General features: G+C 38.3%; 1 protein-coding gene across 3 annotated transcripts in view; it reads left to right on the top strand.

Moving 5' to 3' along the window:
- Positions 1–20195, top strand: part of Cpsf73 (Cleavage and polyadenylation specificity factor 73) — a 174168-nt gene that overhangs the window by 139797 nt on the left and 14176 nt on the right. The window lies entirely within an intron of this gene.

Raw genomic sequence — 20195 nt, 5'->3', positions numbered from 1 at the left:
CGTACCACAAATCCCTCCTATAATAAATACTATACAAAAATCAGATAACTCGTTATCAGCTCAAAAACACATTAAATTGTATTGCCTGTAAGGTAGGCTTCCACCTTATACCTGAAATTCTATCAAAATAATGACCAAAATAATAAAAACTTTTTATAGGCTTGCCTGGCCGCCGTACTAATATTGACTTTCTATCACTTATATATCAATTGGAGTTTTACTCTAAGCCAAGGAGGAAGTGGTTTAATTTCCTTGTCATTCTTTTCAACTTCAATGCCTCAAAATAACCAAACCCAAGAATAAAGTTCAAGGTGACAACCTCTCTCAATAAAACTACATGGGTGTTAGTACAATTTAAAATTTGACTCACGATACTCCGTTTATCCTGGTGTATTCGATTACCCTAGCTGCGCCTGTGATAGGTCCGTCCTATCCAGTCCTGATTCCGTAACCCTGGCTAATGCCACAAACCAAAACACCAAAATATTATTTAATTCACCGGCCTAACGCCACTATACCGCAAGATTCACTCCGTCGCCCCCGGTATCTAGAAATCAGTATTTCTAACTATTTTTATTCCGCTTACTCCCGTATCCCTCTGACTACCATTTATCGCCCGGAGTCCCGCTGACTACCCGTCTTCCACTGACCGCCGCGTTCCCCTAACTCCTCGTCGTCATCGTTCTTTTCGGTCCTCCGCAACCTCCGAACCCCCAGTACCGTCTTTAACGAAAAATAAGTTCTTTCTCTTAACTTTCCGTGATTGGTCATTCCCTACGGTCTTGCTAAATTATTTTCCATTACCCTTCCCATTTAAAACTTATTTTATTTTTCATCGCACGTTATTGGTCACCCTCTGTTTTTGATAAGATGTGGTTCTGCCTATTTAGTTATGGCGGCTCTTTTCCGAGTCAACACAATTACCCGCCAGACCTTGGGTCAGCGGTTTCACAATCGTTCCTAAGAAACGTGATTATGGGCACATGTAATGTATACGGTATTTGGGTACTCTAACTTACATGGCGACGGCGAAACCGACAAAGTCTTACAATCATATATTATATTCCTCCAGACGCTAAGTCATCATGAGCCCGTTTTCTGCCACTGGGTTCAATATGACCGTTAAAATGTAATCGCGAAAATGCTTATCTAAATATTGAACTGACCCGGCAGAGAGATGCTGTTCACAAATGAATTCTTATTTTCAAGAAATTAAATTAACCTTCTCCATTTCCTTTATAATGGCAATTATTACACCACTTCCCCCTTCGTAAAAGTTCTGGGCATACAGTGCCATAACTTTTCAAATAACTAAATCTACAATATCAAGTTCAAAATAAGGGTTCATTCATCTTAAGCCTAACAAAAGGTTTCGACTAAATTGTCGGCGGACAAAAGTTTCGCGTTTAAACCCGCGCACTGCAGCTATCAGTGAGGCTCCGTTGCCTGCTGTGGTATGGTGTGGTGCTGTGTGATGTGAGAAGTAACTTTTTCACTCAGTCCTTGACGGCCCAGGACTTGCTGCTACTCTGCTACTGGATACGGCCCGATCCATACGTGGGTACAGTAATGTCGTGGTTGCAACGATCTCGGTCGTAATGGTCAGCTCGCCTTGTACTTGCGAGCGACCCCGCTATTACACATTTCATGAAATTAGAGTGCAAAAGTTTATGTCTGGGTTCGTCTTAACTCAGATTCGGACCGCGACACGATGTCTCACTTAGATTTACGGCAAGTCGGTTCGCAAGGCCTGGCTCGCTCCTTGGGTTTCCTGGTTGGACTCGTCGGTCCAGTGTTGTGAGTGGGGTACTCGAGGATACAGTCTCGGGGGTACATCTGCTTCCTCTAGGTAGGCTTCTTCGTCCCTTCTTGGTTCGGTTATGTCCTGTGCTACTACTTTCTGGTATCTGTGGGATACCCACATAGTTAAGGTATTCCATAGACTGGCCAGTATCATTACTCCGCATCCTACTGTCTGGTAAATATGAATTCCATTCAATACCACTCCCAAAGCGTATTTGATTATTCTAAAAACAGCATAAAATCCCATGAGTCCACTCATAAAGAGCCCTATGTCAGTGAACCATCCCCAAATCTGCTGCATCGTGTTATGGGCTAATTTCTCCATTTCCTCTATATCAAATAGATTTACTGTGGAAAATCCTTGTCCTGTGGTTTCCAGGCCTGCTACTCGTCTCACTATAATATTCTCCACCGCTTTTCGTTCATTTCCGAAAGCGATTATGCGTTGGGCACTCTTAATCTCCTCCTGGGTGTAAATTCCTAACGCTCCAACAGGTTGTATCGGGTAGAAATTGAGTTTATTTTCTACTTCTGAGGAAAGCTCTTCTGGAGCGTGTTTTTCTATGGGGTATGGAGTTAATCCAATCCATTGGTCGTCAATGAAATACAAGGGTGGCATCAACCCATTGCAATCTACCTCTTCGGCATGTTCTTGTATAATCCTAGTAACCGGTGCCATAAACTTGGTTCGGTTATTTACCACTATGGGTAATTCATTATAGCATTTATTGGTCCTGTAGATTTCTACGGTCCTGGGTATACATCTCATAATGTATAAGATTTCTCCTAATACCCTTTTTATATAGCCTCCATTCTCCTTAACGAGTTGGCTCAGGGTACTGGGCGCCAAAGGTGCCAGTAAAAGCCTGGTGCGTAAAATTTCTCGCTGTGTTAGACATCTCCTATGAGCAGTGTCGGTATATAGTTGATCGATCTTTCGATTGTAGGCTTGTTCCACGTATAGAAACTTACTGTTTACGTAAGCCATTAGATCGGCATTGTGCGGGAGTATATCAACTTTTGGTTTGAGATTAAAATATTGTGAGGTTTCTTCCGCAACTATTATACGAGGATGTTCCGTTTGCCATAATTCCATATTACATACGTTGACTCTCTTTATCAGAGTAACTGCGAAGACTTTCGCATTGTTTTCAACTACTATCAGTCGTTCTGTGGTGATTTGGTTGATTATCTTATCGGCTTGGCCACTATATAAGAGGCTAAGTTTGTCTTCACAGGTCCGTAGGGGATTAGTCTCCCACATTGCTTCGCCTACGCTGGGGTCAAAACAATATCCTTTTAAATAGGGGCATACTACGTTACCCGTTAAAACTATTTCATTCTCGTCTAATTTGATTTTGGCCTCGTAGTCCATTAGTCGGATTTTTACCGTGGCTAGAATAATGATACTTTTCCATGATTGCCCATTTTCATGGTAGGTGGTTCCTTCACAGGATCCGTCGGCGTTTACTAGTCCTTCTAAAGTGAGGGATGCTGTAGTAGTACCATTGGCTGCAAGGTCTCCAATCTTCTGGTGATGAATGATTAAGGATCGATAACGATGCGCGTTGCGGCATTCGTCAGCACCTATGCGGTTTACATAGTTCAGTATTCCCCCGGACACTATTGAACTGTGGCTATGCATTCCACAATGCATAATTACTCGCGTGACTTCGATTAAACAAGTCCACACATGTTGAAAAGAAATTTTGTCTCTTTGTAATACGGACACTTTTCCCGACTCGCTTTGATATGCAGTCTGGGTTTCGGGGCACTCCGCGACATCGCGAATTGATATGGCTGATATCTCGGTCGCCTTGTCGTCACAATTGTAGGCGATGAGGAATTTCACCTGGGTGAAGTTTGACATCATGAACAAGGTTACTCCCGTACTGATGATGAGGAGCCTGATGAGGTCCATCCTTCTGTCGGGTGTCTTCTTTATTCGATTTTGCCCTGTGGAGAAATCAAAACTTTGCCAAATGTATACAACAGTCTATGTCAATGACCCTATCATACAGCACATAATAAAAATGCATAAAACAAACATAAAAATATCAAGGCAATTGTTCGTGACATATCTATTCTAAATAGTGTTTAAAATCTTGAGTATCTTCAATAACATATTTCTTGATTGGAGGCCAAGGCAATTTGATTTCTGACAAAGTGTCCTTCATATGTTATCCTACCTACCCATTTCTACGGCAGATCATCGTCACGATATTCAATATCGAGATCCTAGATCATCTCGCAATATTCCCTTATTAAGACCTTCCCTCCTACTTTCGCGCCCTCCTTTTTCGGTATTCCCTACTTCTAATCTCATGCCCTATTTGCATAATCTTCCACGTTATACATCTACTATGATCGGTAGATTTAGGAACTATCCTTTTCGAATAACTCCAAGTTCACGTAATCCGTGAACAGTAAAGAGGTGAAGATACTGTCATATTTCTCTTTCCACCCATATATGTTGAAAAACCCCTGTCGACCCTTTCCACCGAGGCCCAGCGGTTGAGGTTTCTCAAGGTCACCAAAACGTGAATCTACAAGAATTTCTATTTCTGGTTTTAGCCAGGGAACGATTATCGTACCCAGTGAGATTATAGTCCCCACCTGACTGAAACTTTATAATTAATACGATGACTCAGGTACATCATGTGTCGTGGTACATCTCAACATGGCGTTTCGGAAAACCGAAATTAAATTCCACAAGACGTAATTGAATTTCTAATTCTTGTTCCCCGACAAATGAAAAAAAATTTTTCCCCCTTCCAGTCGGTGAACAGGGATGGCTGCCTACCAACCCAAGGTGTGTCAAAGCACGCTTTATAAAAGATCTAGTACCTGTTACGGCCGGTACCCCGCCCCTCTGGATTTAACATATTATTATAAAACCCTTTTCTCCTCACTATTTTATCGCCCCTGTTATTTTACTACCTTTCCCATGATTCATTGGTATCTTACTATCTACCCTTGACCTGCCCTATTGATTGTATCCGTTTATCCTTTCCCGAACTGACCCGTGAACAAAACTGTTGTTATAAACTCGCTCCCTTTTTATTTCTGAAATATAGTCCTCATATTATCGTCCCTTAAGAAGTTTGTTCTAACTTGAACTGAATCAAAGTCCACCCCCTGAATATCCCCTTATTATTCTTGCATCTACTTTAATCCCGCATTTTTTTTTGTAAGTAAGTACATTCCCCAATTCAATTATTTATTTGATTATTATTATTATTATTGACTTATGGGACTTACTACTAGCTTTAACCTAGGACTATGTCCTGACTCCGCCTTTAGGGAACAGAACAACTCCCTTGCTTCTCCCTGGTAAAGAGAATGAAAATGAATGAATTGGGATCAGCTAGCGCTGCGGTGGGAGGAGTGGTATCTGTTTTAGCGGACTTTTACCCCGACGGTCGATCCTTTCACCGGCAGATGTATTCTCTTGCCCCCTCTGCAGAGCGTCCATCCTACAGAGCTCCAATAACCTCTACCATCCTATCGTGTGCGATGAAAACAAACGATATGACGGGAGAAATAGTATCCGTTTAGTGGGACTCCTACCCCCACGGTCGATACTTACCGGCAGTAGTATTCGAGCGCCCCTATCTGCAGAGCGTATTTCAATGTGCACAATTTACGGTGTATGCCAATGTGGTCGCCTCATCCTCATAGACCATCGTCTATAAACGATTCTTCGTCTGTGTACTCTTCTTCACTACTTTCCTTCATAGTTGGGTCTAACGTGATCGGAATATACCGCGGCCACACAGCCGGTGTCCTGATGGGTTTATTTTTTCGCTTCTTCTGGTTATCCCCCTCCATTTCCTCTTCACTTCCAGTTCCATTGCTCACTTCGGATTCTGAATCCTCTGTGGTATATTTTTGTTTACTCTTTTCAAGTTTTTGCTTTCGGCCCTCATCCTCTTCTTCCTTGAATCTCCCAATTGATTCTACCATCCTGTTCACATGTACAACTCGTTCTTCCCTTTCTCCACATTTTCTTACTCGGCACGTGACGGGCGTGACCATATCTAGGATTCTATATGGCCCTAAAAAGTCTTCTGTAAATTCTGTCATTGTCCGTATCAGTACTTTGTCTCCTACTCTGAACTTATGCTTTTTCGTATTCCTGTTGAAGTTATCGAAATTTTTTGCATTTTGCGTATTGACATAAACTCTCTTTTCTATCATGCTGTCCGTCTCCCATCTCGGCTTTGACGTGCTATTTCGTGACTTTGAGTTTCCCTGGTGGGGTGTGTTCTCGAACTGGCTCAGCTCATCTACTGATTTTTCTGGTTCCACCTCATTTTTCGGATTTTTCTTCTTCAATTTCTCCCCTAGTTTAGTAGCAATTGACTTCTTCTCTTTCGGCTCATCCATCTGTTCTCTCGTGTTCTGCTGTTTTCCTTTTTGGTCATTTTTCTTCCTCGACCCTTTGTTTTCATCTTTTTCGTCATTTGAGGCCGCATTCAGATATTTATTTCCATCTATAGTTTCGCTACTCTGTGGAATATCTTCAATTTTCTTTCCTTCTAGGATAATATCAGTTTCCCATCTCTTGTGACGCAGCTCTACTGGCTCTATGGTTCTATCGTCTTCGTCCATTCGTTCTGCGTGCGCTACTGCGGACTGGTCTGTCTCTTCATTTTCAGCGTTGCTCAGCTGTTTCAGTTCCTTTTCTTTTCGATCGAAAGCTGGGTTGGTTGTCAGTGGTTCCGTCATCGGTACACCTTCTAACAAAGCCTTCATTTCTTCATGTACCTTATTCACTATGCTCCCAGGGTTCACCATCGTTTCCTTCGGCTCCAGTAATGCGACAGCCTTTTCTTCTATTCTCCGTAGTAGGCTTTGTGCTTCCTTCAAATGTTGCTTCTTCTGTTGTAACTGGTTATCTAAATCAGTTGAGACTCGATTTTTCTCTTCTACTTGACTACTCTTGTCTTCTACAGCTCGTTTCTGACTTTCGAACTGTTCTTCTACTTTTTCTTCCATTGTCAATTTCGCAACGGCCCGACTCTTCTCCAGTACGATGCCCTTAGTGGACTCATTCACCACCTTAATCCAGAGTCGTACTGTATTATCTGTATCCGCGTTAGCTACGCGTACTCGTTTCAATCCGAGGTCGATTGGCTCGCAACTCGCACCTCTTCCTGTCTTTGCCAAAATGGCGGGTACCATGGCCTCGTACCGGCCTGGCACAACTACTTCTTGTTCCAACAATATATGGACATCCAATTCATCTTGGGGGTTTCTCCTTGGGTCCATACGCTGGCCCATTTCGTTTATTTCTTTCTTCTTCCCACTAGTCGCTTCGTCAGCGTCATTCTTCTTCAATCCCATTTTCACATTATTATTTTCTCCCCCTTGTATCTGGCCTATCACGACTTCCTTACTACTCTCAGTGACTTCTTGGTTCCTAATAAATTTTTTCTCGGTGGGGGTTTCCTTGGCTTCACATGTCGTTGTGACTTCCACTTCCTGATTCCTTTTGTTGACCCCGTATCCTCCTAGCTTATCTACTGTTCTCTTGGCCACGCTCTCCCTCATGTTATCTACTAAGTTGTTCCTCCCCACTTCTGGGGTCTTCCATTGCGTTTTAAATGCTTCTTTCTTGCGGCTGCTTTTAGTCGGTTGAATAGTTCTTCTCCAATTTTCAAAAAATCTTCTCACCATTCCTAACCAATTTTTCCATTCAAATTTCGAAGTTTTCGGGTCTCTCCCAGTTTTGCTCCACATTCCTCTTCTTTCATTAATGTATCCTGGGCATCTCCCATTTCTTGACGCCGTCTTCCCTGCAATCTTCATATGCTCTTTCCTGTAAGGAGCGTCCGTAATTTTTCCGATTCTCTTCTCGCCAAACTGATTTCCTGACGTTTCTTCCTCATGTGAGAGAAATCTCACTAGTGTCCTTCCAAGTTTAAGCCCTTGTTCTTTACCGTAAATAACGTGAGCCTGAGTTGCCGACAGGAAATCTCTTCCTAAAATTATGTGAGCATTCCCCAGAGTTTCGTCCTCGCATACTTTTGCTGTCCATTTTCTGCACCATTGCTTATTTTCCGTTTCGATCCATAGATTTGTAGATCCCCGTTTTAAGAAAATGACCCGTTACAGTTGTTAGATGGTAATGTTCAGCCCCTCGTTTATCAACTTCTTCTTCCTTGACTAGCCCTCGCTTCACTAGGGTCACAGCAGCTCCCGTGTCTACGAGGCAGTTTCCCCGTTTTCCATTCATCGTCATGCGTACTAAATGCTATATGCTTCCCCGATTCTGTTGTCACCTCCGGTATGACCATCACCCATTGTCCTCGTCTCGTTTCCCCCTTCATTACATTGTCTTCCCTTGAAAAACTTCTCTTCATGATATTCTGCCACCCTTCTTGTTTACGGCCTCTGTCCTGGCAGAAAGAGGTTGGCCTTATTAGTTTAAATTACTGTTGCGTGGATTTTCTGATGCAGGTCCCCGTCTAGGTGTTGAATGCCCCTGTTTGGGTATCGCCCCCGTTGATGGTCTCCATTCTCTAGGAAGCCGTGTCTCCGTCTTATCTCTTCCATTATTTCCTATTCTTCCTTTTTGGGGTGGATTATTCATTTCTCTTGAATTGCCATCCGCTTTCCGACACTCTTTGGCCCAGTGTCCTTCTCGATGACATATAAAAAATGCGGTATTCCTCTGAGGATGACTTCTTATTCCGGACCTGCATTCTCTTGCCCAGTGTCCATTTTGTCCACAATTATAACATCCTTGTGAATTTCTTGGCGAAGGGAATTTCCTAGGCCCCATATTTGTTGAACGTTCCTTATCGTAAACGTCCCGATTCCTTAGCGGCGTTCCTTCAATTTAATTTTCCACTCCTGAAATTTTCGAGTTGCTGTTCCTTCCCTGTAACATAAGTATTATTGTTTCCTGGAGTTTAACCAGCCGTTCTGCTTTTTCCAGGTCCAAATCCGATTCTTGTAGCAGTAAAATGCCAGTATCCTTCATTAAATCCTTTCTTAATCCCATTTTAAATTGACTGAGTATTAAATCTTTATTCTTTTTTTTAATTCCCGCCTCTTGTTCGGTAGTAGCCCCTTGCAAATCTTCTTTCAGTAAATTAGCTCCCAAAATCCGTAACCGCGTACAAAAAGATGAGACATCCTCATCATGTCGCTGATAACACCTGCTTAGATTATATTGGCTTTCCCCCGGTAGCCTGAAAGGTGAAAATTTGGAAAGCATCCGCGATTTTAATTCAAAAAAAGTTAATGTGTCCAAATCCGGTTCGGACTTAAAAAAGTTATAGGCCTCGCCAATCAGTTTGAATTTAAACAATTTTAAAGTTTGGTCTTCCGACCACTCGTCTAGCTTTGCTCGCATCTCGAGTTTCTCGAAATATTTTCCGGCGTTCTTTCCCGAAAAATCCTTCAGAGTAGTCGCTATCATTCCTAGCGAGTACATGGCGGGTGCCCTTACCATGATAGGTGGCGTATTCATATTTGGAGCGTTAGTAGTATTTTGAGAGGTGTTCACCATTTTATTCAAAATAAAAAATATACTTATGCAACACAATACACAAAAATCAACAAAAAGAAATCTCCTACCTTTGTGGCTTCTTCGACGCCTGAAATACAGCCTGAACTAATTTTCTATGTTCTCAAATGCAATTAAAACTTCTACTTAATCTTCACTTCCTTTTAGACAGCAATGGCTTTTAACAATTGTTGTATTCCCAATTCTTTATACTGTATTTATATATAAAAAAAAAATCCTCAAGTTTGACATCTCCTACTATAGTACACCTAATTTTCGCCCAATAGTCTTATACTAAAATAAAAAAAAAATCAAGAACTCTTCAATATCATTCAAATTTAACTTTGCGTCCCATGTAGGTTTGACCCACTAACCGATATACCCCAAGAAAAATAAATTAAAATAATTAAAACAACCAACCTGAATAAATGGACCCCAGAAAATTATTTTATTTAACTCCCCTGTATATTAAATACAGTAACTCAACTTTAAACCACAACGTAAACATTCAATGACTCCCTCTGTATGCACTTTTTACTAACAGTAAACTGTATTTATGTCACCCAGTACCTTGTTAACTTTTTACTAGGCAACCATAATGTTTCTAGAACATTCCAACAATTCTGTGAGAACTAATCTAATTCCCAGTAACCTCGTCTAAATTTGGAACAATGAACATAAAATCTCGATACTTATATATTTTATTCAGCTTCACTCTATCTTTTTCCTCAATTCAAAAATATTTCATTCAAACAAAATGAATTTTATTTGCCGTTGCTGTCAGGAATTTTAACTCAACTTCAATATATTTAAAGCCCCACAGAGCTTTCTATCTTCTAACTTTCCTTCACCGACTTTATTGAACTACTTTAAAGCCTAATTATCATTCCCGGATACTTTAACAAAAGTTATCAGTGCCCTCTCAACTTTTTTTTAACTTCAAACCCAACTTATCTCTCTCCCCCTGTATACTCTATATAGCAAAACAAAAATAAAATTATTTTCCCTGATGCTTTAGCGGATACACCCAGTATATATCCTCAACCTACTAATATTGACTGATTACTGCTTTATTTCCTTCTCAAGTGAATTCAAATCAACGTAACTAATAATTCTGTCTACTCTGTGAGACCTTAAATTTCCTATCACTTCAGGCTGTCCACATATAACAAATACTTCCCGTCAACGCTATCAACTCAATTCATTTCTTCCCAATACTTATAATAAGTGTCCATAAATTTTAGTATTTGAAGCCGCCTTGTCCTATTTAATAACTTTTAAAACATACATAAATTCTCACTACTCACCTAATTCTTTTGAATCTCGGCACTCAGTGTAATTAAGTTTCTAGCAGAGACAGTCTCTGCTTATCCCACCGCTAGGTCACCAAATGTAATACCTGGGGTGTTAGTCCAGATTATTACTGTACTTAGTATCAAATTTAATTATTTACTGTCCTCCATCTGTCACCAATATATCACCATTCCGTAGGGCTGCTGGACTCGTGCCAAACGCACGAAGGTTGGTCTTTTGAACCTTAACTACACTGAGGGTTTCCCTTTTGAAATTCCTCCTGTTGAGGTTGAAGCTTAATTTTATCAGCTGAAGGCCGATTAATTATTCTATAGGACAGGGACTTACTCAATTTAACGAGCCAATAAAAGAGAAATGTGCGGTTATAGATATATTAAAAAAAAAATGAATAATTGTTACCAAAATTTAACAAAGTTATAGATTGCAGTATGCAGTATTGCAATTATGAGCCTCCACAATTTACCATCGTGTAAAGAGTAGATATATATATATATATATATATATATATATATATATATATATATATATATATATATATCTACTCTTTACACGATGGTAAATTGTGGAGGCTCATAATTGCAATACTGCAATTATGAGCCTCCACAATGAGCCATTTATTTGTATATATATATATATATATAAATAAATGAAAAGAAAACCGTATATATATATATATATATATATATATATATATATATATATATATATATATATATATATATATACAAATAAATGAAAAGAAAACCGTATAAACCACTTGAATATAAAAATAAAATACAAGAAACCCGAAGAAACAGAATTGTTCGTACCACAAATCCCTCCTATAATAAATACTATACAAAAATTAGATAACTCGTTATCAGCTCAAAAACACATTAAATTGTATTGCCTGTAAGGTAGGCTTCCACCTTATACCTGAAATTCTATCAAAATAATGACCAAAATAATAAAAACTTTTTATAGGCTTGCCTGGCAGCCGTACTAATATTGACTTTCTATCACTTATATATCAATTGGAGTTTTACTCTAAGCCAAGGAGGAAGTGGTTTAATTTCCTTGTCATTCTTTTCAACTTCAATGCCTCAAAATAACCAAACCCAAGAATAAAGTTCAAGGTGACAACCTCTCTCAATAAAACTACATGGGTGTTAGTACAATTTAAAATTTGACTCACGATACTCCGTTTATCCTGGTGTATTCGATTACCCTAGCTGCGCCTGTGATAGGTCCGTCCTATCCAGTCCTGATTCCGTAACCCTGGCTAATGCCACAAACCAAAACACCAAAATATTATTTAATTCACCGGCCTAACGCCACTATACCGCAAGATTCACTCCGTCGCCCCCGGTATCTAGAAATCAGTATTTCTAACTATTTTTATTCCGCTTACTCCCGTATCCCTCTGACTACCATTTATCGCCCGGAGTCCCGCTGACTACCCGTCTTCCACTGACCGCCGCGTTCCCCTAACTCCTCGTCGTCATCGTTCTTTTCGGTCCTCCGCAACCTCCGAACCCCCAGTACCGTCTTTAACGAAAAATAAGTTCTTTCTCTTAACTTTCCGTGATTGGTCATTCCCTACGGTCTTGCTAAATTATTTTCCATTACCCTTCCCATTTAAAACTTATTTTATTTTTCATCGCACGTTATTGGTCACCCTCTGTTTTTGATAAGATGTGGTTCTGCCTATTTAGTTATGGCGGCTCTTTTCCGAGTCAACACAATTACCCGCTAGACCTTGGGTCAGCGGTTTTTCAATCGTTCCTAAGAAACGTCATTATGGACACATGTAATGTATACGGTATTTGGGTACTCTAACTTACGTGGCGACGGCGAAACCGACAAAGTCTTACAATCATATATTATATTCCTCCAGACGCTAAGTCATCATGAGCCGGTTTTCTGCCACTGGGTTCAATGTGACCGTTAAAATGTAATCGCGAAAATGCTTATCTAAATATTGAACTGACCCGGCAGAGAGATGCTGTTCACAAATGAATTCTTATTTTCAAGAAATTAAATTAACCTTCTCCATTTCCCTTATAATGGCAATTATTACAACTTTATAACTGATACTTGCTGTCTTTTCAGGTATATTTCGTTCTACAATCTGAAGAAGATTCTATATTGATTCAGCTTTGTTTCCTTTCCATATTGTGAAAGGTTAAATATCTTAAAACAGTAAGAAACTACTTTCCTCGTTTTGGAGAATTTTTATATAACTCAAATTGAGGAATGGATATTAGCAAAATTGAAGGTAGAGAGTCAGTTTTATTGACCAAAGAAACATTATATTCTTCCAATTAGGATCTATTACTATCTACAGAGTATGATTCTTCTATATCAGCAGTTCTCAAACTGTTTTTGTGACGGAAACCTTTTGGAAAGCAAAATACTTGACGGAACCCTACAATAAAACAATAGTTTTTAAAAGTGTATTCTTTATTAATAAACACAGTAATAACAGTAGTTACTTATTAATTACTTAAATAAGTATAATAATAGAAGTTATTAAAAAAAATCTAACTAATGGAAGGTATGAAACTGTTTATTTTTCATCAATTAAGTTGATACTAATATCAACTTAATTGATGAAAAATAAACAGATGAAAATTGATGAAAAATAAACAGACCTAAGTCTGCTAGAAGACAGTTGAAGTCTCATATCAGATTCGGTGTCGAGTCTATTGCGGTATTTCGTTTCCATGGCTGAATAGGTTTTTTTAAAGACAAAACAAGCACTACAGGAAAATTCTCAAGTCGCTCTAAGAGCGATGCCTTACAGCGATGCCTTACAGCGATTCACATTGGATTTGAATCTCTGCAGATTATAAATCTATTTGGAAAAACATTCTCAGGAAGTTTATTCCACAAAAACGCAGTTCTTCAAATGAAAGAGTTTTTAAACAGTGAAGTTCGAGGTGTACTGAGTTGAACCTCAAAACAATGAGCAGCCACAGTCCGTCGCGTATAACAATGAGCAGCCACAGTCCGTCGCGTATTTCTGATATTTTTTTGAGGGAAAAACACAAGCACCACAGTAAAATCCGTAAGGCGCTCTTAGAGCGGTGCCTGTGCGAAAGTAGTGATTCACATTGGATTTGAATCGCTGGAGACCAAATCCAATTGGAAAAACGTTCTCAGGAAGTTTATTCCATATAAACGCCGTTCTCCAAATGAAAGAGTTTAAACGGTTAAGTTCGAGGTGTACTGAGTTGAACCTCGAAACGATGATCAGTCAGAATCCGTGCGTATTTCTGTTATGTACCGCTCTTGGTGGAATCAAATGTGCCAAGTCACTTGAACACTTCCCGTGAAAGTATCTATAGATTAGAGACAAATCTCCAATCTTTCTTTGATTTTCCAGACTATTAAGGTTGCAAGTGATGTTTGGGTCTCCAATCAGGCGGATGGCTCTTTTCTGTATGGAATTCAGCAACTTCAGGGTATGATTAGGGGCGTAGCTCTATATATGTGAACAATACTCCAAAAAAGCTCTGATCTGAGCTTTATAAAGCATCAAAAGTTGCTGAGGTGTGTACAGTTTTCTGGTTCGGAGCAGATTTTGAGAAGCAGCCTTGCAATTCCAGCGACATGATTGGGCGAAGACATATTGGTTGAGAATCCTGTTCCGCACAAATATGTTGTTGAAAACGGGAAAAGAATATTCAGTGCCATTTCGGCAAGTATATGATATTCATCACTGATTCTGACCCAAAATAGTTGAGAGGCGTCGTTTTGAACAATGACTCCATATTTGTGTCTGATGACATTTATAAAAGAGATTCTTATACTTTTGGGCTTTCGCAAGTTGGGTGAAAAAGGATTTTGAATCCATGAATTCACTTTCATTTTTGTATTCTGTTCTTCGAGAAAATACTTCTCAAAAGATACGCGTATCGAAGTGAGATATTGGACCAATTGAATTTCATTAGCTCGGACTTCCATTGTCTAATATGATAGAAAATTATATGAAATCCCTGAAAAAATCAAAAAAAATTAAAAATGGCCGCGATGGTAGTGCGCCCGACTCACGATCGGAAGGTCGTGGGTTCGATTCCTGCCTCGACCAGATATTTTTCTCGAGATAATTTATCTGGTTGAAGCTGGACTGATTCTGCAACCGTGTGATTCCTAACACGGTCCTTAGCTCGCACAAGTTTGTCAACTTCTGAAAGTTGTCGTTCGTATGAGGGGCGAAAGCTGATTAACGGAAAAACATATTTTTTTTTTAAGAAAACGTCCTGAACTGAAATTACAATAAAATAAAATACAAGCCACAATCGAAAATTGAACAATGAAAAAGAAACAAAAATTAAAATATTTCAAGCCAAGTTACTTCACTACGTTTCGATTGTTATTATGCACAATCGTCTTCGGGTGATGACTGAACTTATTCCTCCAAGAGATTATACTACTTATAGGTCATTTGAGTGCTTTCACCCATCCTCTCTTCCCTCTCTCCGCTTCACCGGTCTAGCTGACCGCTGACCATTTGGCGGGAGTTGATTATGGGTTTTCATATGTTGCGTATCTCTACGCTATCTTGGCTGAATGCGTTGATGGACAACATTTTTGCGGCTTCTTTGAATTTTCTCCTAAACCAACTAATCCAACCTCCGCCAAACTGTCGGCTCCCGCTAAACCGGTGAAGCGGAGAGAAGAGACAAGGGGATAGGTGAAAGCACTCGAATGACCTACAACTAGTCATTTCTCAGAGGAATAAGTCTAGTCATCACCCGAAGACAATTGTGAATACTAACAAACGAAACTTCGTGAAGTAACTTGACTTGAATTCTTTCAATTTTTATTTCTTTTTAATTGTTTAATTTTTGCTTGTATTTGATTTTATTGTAATTTCAATTCAGGGTTTTTTTGCTTAATATAATTGTTTTTAGCTATTCTTTTTAATTTGATTTTTTCACGAATTTCAAATAATTTTAGTTCATATTAGGCAATGGAAGTCTGAACTAATAAAATTCAACATGAAAACTAACATTGGACCATTTCTGAGTCGTTTTCGCTAAAAAACTCACGTAAAGCTTTTTATTTCTCTCTTACCAACGAAAATCGAAAAATCTTATTTTCTTTTGAAGGCCTGTTACAGGCCTGGAACACTGTTGTCTGTTTACCTTGCAATAATTTGTTCAGTTTTTTTTAAATATACGCTGTAAAAGACAGTGGGAACAACCAAGTTTTATCGCAATAAAATTTTGAGCCAAGCAAACTAGAAACGTATTTATTTATTTGAACTACAAGCTCCTTCAGAAATAGAAAAAGTTATATGAAAGTGTAAGTATTGAAAGGTGCGGTGTCAAGAGTAAATCAATTCAAAAAATAAAAGTATGAAGAGGAGCACTACTGAACTACCCGAAAATTTTAATGAAAAACATCATTCATATTCATGATGTTACTAGTGGAAGAACAAGCTGATAACATGACAACTACCGAGGTTATCAGGGAATTCACAACTGCTACTCACGAGATGATAAATGGTTTCAAATCTTTGATGCAAAATATTAACAAAAAGAAGGCATAAAAATGTCACTTGGAAACCTAATTGGTCTAAAACTTCTCGTCTTTGATGATGAGAGATATGAACATGGGCCACTGCCCAGAAAATCTACCTAAATGTGTTTCTTCAGTAATGAAAAAAAATCCAATATGCCTTTAAAAAGTCTTGAAAAATAATGTCCTAGATGCAGTTGAATCATTATTTGTCTTTCCAGATAATTTCATTAATATACTTCTTTCAGGAGTAACATGATTTGACTTACCTAAATTTATCATGAATAAAGTTGAACCATTGCCACCAGTGGATATTCGTTATTCATCATCATTCATCAAATTTTCAAATTTGGTCCTTAATCTTGACTACCACTGCCCAAAAGTTATTAATTTTCAACTTCTAAATTAACTTTTATTAAAATTGTCAGAACATTCAGTTTCAGTGGGTTAGAGTTATGATTAGTATCATCAGTAGTAGATCAGTTTAATGCTAACATTGTTGAAATTTTCTGAATGTATACACGATGAAACATTAGCTATACTATTTACTTTATAAAGTCAGATTCAGAAGATAATTTTTCAGATTTTTGTAAAATTCAAGAAATTTAACTTGCATAAAATATTACAGGCAGTATATGTCATTGAATTGTCTGCAGCTGAAGTCCCCGTTGTACAACCCTATTCTGTCCTTAGATGTTCTCTTAATGGACAGTTAAGAATATTACTGGAGTTTTTTCTCAACACCAAATCGTTATTTTTAACACCTTGACACGTGTTTCGATCACCAAGTGATCATCTTCAAAGAGGAAGATTAAAACTAATTAATGGACAGTGCTCAATGAGTAGCCCTGTATTTAAAGTCGATTCCTACTTTGTTAAAGCATTTCTTCAGTTCCTTTCTAGGCATTTATAAAGTGTTACGGTTTCAAAATCACTACCCCAAAGATCTGTGAAATGGTTCAATTTTTAGTAAACCCCCAGTAGATTTCATAATGAAGAAAGGGAATGTTCATGAAATTTTACATAGTTTATAGTTTATTTTCAATATAACAAACACATTTCATTTTGTATTATGACCTACTATGACCCTGTATATGCCAGAAAGTAAAAAGTCTTTTTATCTTTGCTAGAATCGGTAGTTCAATAAAATGAAACCTCCACATACACAAATTTTATTTGTGAGATATCGTTTTTTCAAAATAATTCATCGGGAAATTATAAAATAACAATAAAAATTAATTGGCACTCCGGGGCGACTTCATTGATTCCAGTGGCGCATTTGCTTTTTCAACTGCAGGAAAACCCGGAAAAACCCGCAGCACCACATCATCTGAGGATCTTGTCAGTTTGTCATTCGACATTTCAGACTTTTGAAAAGATGAAGTATTTTTTTTCTTTTCTGGATTTTGGACCAGACACGGGAAGAACATCGCGATTTTCAGAATTTGAAATTCTTGACGTGCTTTCTGAGACTTACTTTCAATCTTGGTGTCTAAATGATCAAGTTTGAATTCATGCGAAGCTTCAGACTCTCTGTTGTATGGAGAAAGAAAATAAAGAGACAATTACGGGGTTTTTCAGAAAAAACAATGTGGAAGTGGCATTCAGGCCACACGCCAGGTTATTTAATTTCCTTTTCAATGTCAAAGATAAAGTAAATAAGATAAAGAAATCTGGAGTTTATAATCTTAAGTGTCCGGAGTGTAATAGTGTTTTTGTAGAACAATATGGCTGAAATTTCTCAATACGAACAGACTAGTTAAAAATATTCCCAACTCTACATGTACGAACTTTTAAAAAAATATCTGTTTAAAAAAATATGTATTGTATTATTGTATTGTTAGTATTTTTAGGTGTATTTTTCGTTTTTTATTAAGATGTATTGTAATTTTATCCTGATTCGCAACCGAACACGGTTATTAGACTTATCTCATGTCATGTAAATGATTCGAAGAGATCAATAAATCTATCTATCTATCTATTCAATGTCCATTTCTTGGCATGCAATCACAAGTTCCCAAATCTAAACGATACGGAAACTTTGCACTAAGCAAGCAAGGGTTGGAAACTCAATTATTTGGAATCCTTGGAAATTCATTGCGGATGTAACTTGCTAAATGACCAAATCGACCTAGTCTATTCGCTGGTTTTCAGATTAGCGTACCCACATTGTTACAGGTGAACAAAATGTAGGTACTCAGTTGAGTTGAGAACCGTCTGTTGTTACCTATAGTGGTGTATCGATATGCATAACATTATGTTTAAAATATGTTTTTTCCGTTAACCAGCTATCGCACCCTTACGAACAACAACCCTCAGAAGTCGAAACTTGTGCTAGCTAAGGACTAACGAGGTCTTACCTTTCAACGTGTGATTCCTAACACGGGTTGGACGAGAGTGAGTGAAAATTGTGCGTTCTGCCTGCTGCTTGAACACATCGGCCGATTGACTGAGTACTCACGTCGAACCGCCCGGCTACCGACCGTATAAGAATTAACATTGTTATTCAATTCAATTCGAAATATACTTTATTGAATAATACTGGAGTTTTTTCCCAACACCAAATCGTTATTTTTAACACCTTGACACGTGTTTCGTACCAAATACAGATAACATTATAAGGAAAAACTCAATTCGTTCATAAAATTATAACTTTTTGTCACGGAATTGGATCAATCCACTCATGTTATCGTGACAGTACGTAAATAACAATAATTCACTTAAATCATCTAAAAGAACAATTCGTTCAGGTCAGTCTCAACTTCTAACACTGTAGGTTAATGGACTAACTAACACCTATTAGCACATACCACGAAGGGCGTTGGTTTATATCTGACAGGTGTCAGAGCAGGATTCAGAGTATCATTTCTCGAACTAGTTTGAAGCGGACAACAAACAACAAATTTGCATTTCATCATTTCGGACTTCCATTGTCTAATATAATATAAATTGATTTGAAATCCCTGAAAGAATCTGTAAAAAAATCAAAAAGCTGAAAAAACAATTTCATTAGGCAAAAAACTGAAATTACAATGAAATAACATACAAGCAACCAAAAAAAAACAAAAAAATTGAACTAATAACACGAGCTGAAAAATTAAAAAAATTATTAACAAAAATTGAAAATTAAAAGATTCCAAACCAAGTTACTTCACGACGTTTAGATTATTAGTGTCCACAATCGTCTTCGGGTAATAACTTGACTTATAGGTCATTCACCTATCCCCTCTTCCCTCTCTCGGCTTCATTGGTTTTTAGCGGGAGCTGACAGTTTGCCAGGAGTTGGGAGTGTCCTGCTTGATTAGAGGTTTCCCTATGTTACGTATCTCTACGCTAGCTTGGCTAAATACGTTGTTGGACAACATATATGCGGCTTCTTTGAATTTTCTCCTAAACCAGTGTTCCTCCCTGTGGATGATTTCAGCCTGAGCCCACTTGATGTTATGTTGATGAGTCCAGGCATGCTCTGCTATTCCGGATTTGCTGGTTTCTCCTCGCTATGTGTTTCTTGTGCTCGGCAATGCGAACTTTTAATGGTCCCTTAGTTTCACCGATGTATGATTCTCCGCACTCGCAGGATATCCGGTAAATGCAATTCTTGGAATCGCAGTCCGCGTTTGGTGGCCTGCTAGGCCAGCAAAAGAAAAAGCTTTCCTTCCCTATGTAAAAAAATGTCACAGACCGGATTGGTGGAATCTCAGTGAAACGCGACTTGAAAACGCAGTAGAAATAGTGCAGGGCCTAATGTGAACCATGTGGTACACCCATCAAGATTTGCTATAAAATTTGTAATTATCGAATCAACATGAGATAATTTTTAAATATGATATTTTTTCATCAACCTGAACTTGAATGAAAACATGGAATGAAGTTACTCTTCAGGTTTTCTTATATGTTGGAATAGACAATGTGTGGAGATTCAATTGGAAGCCTTTTTTTTATACCTGTATATACAACAGTTTTATGTGAAATTTAATACCTTTGTCAAATTATTATCTCTTTCAGCATCTAGATGTATTTTGTGGAATTGAAAAAAAAAACATTTTTATTA

Source organism: Leptinotarsa decemlineata, unplaced genomic scaffold (genome assembly GCF_025532065.1).
Source record: "Leptinotarsa decemlineata unplaced genomic scaffold, Ldec_3_MD MMD2_tig00078422_RagTag_RagTag, whole genome shotgun sequence".
NCBI classification, from domain to species: domain Eukaryota; kingdom Metazoa; phylum Arthropoda; class Insecta; order Coleoptera; family Chrysomelidae; genus Leptinotarsa; species Leptinotarsa decemlineata.
This window is presented reverse-complemented; position numbering and strand designations above follow the sequence as displayed.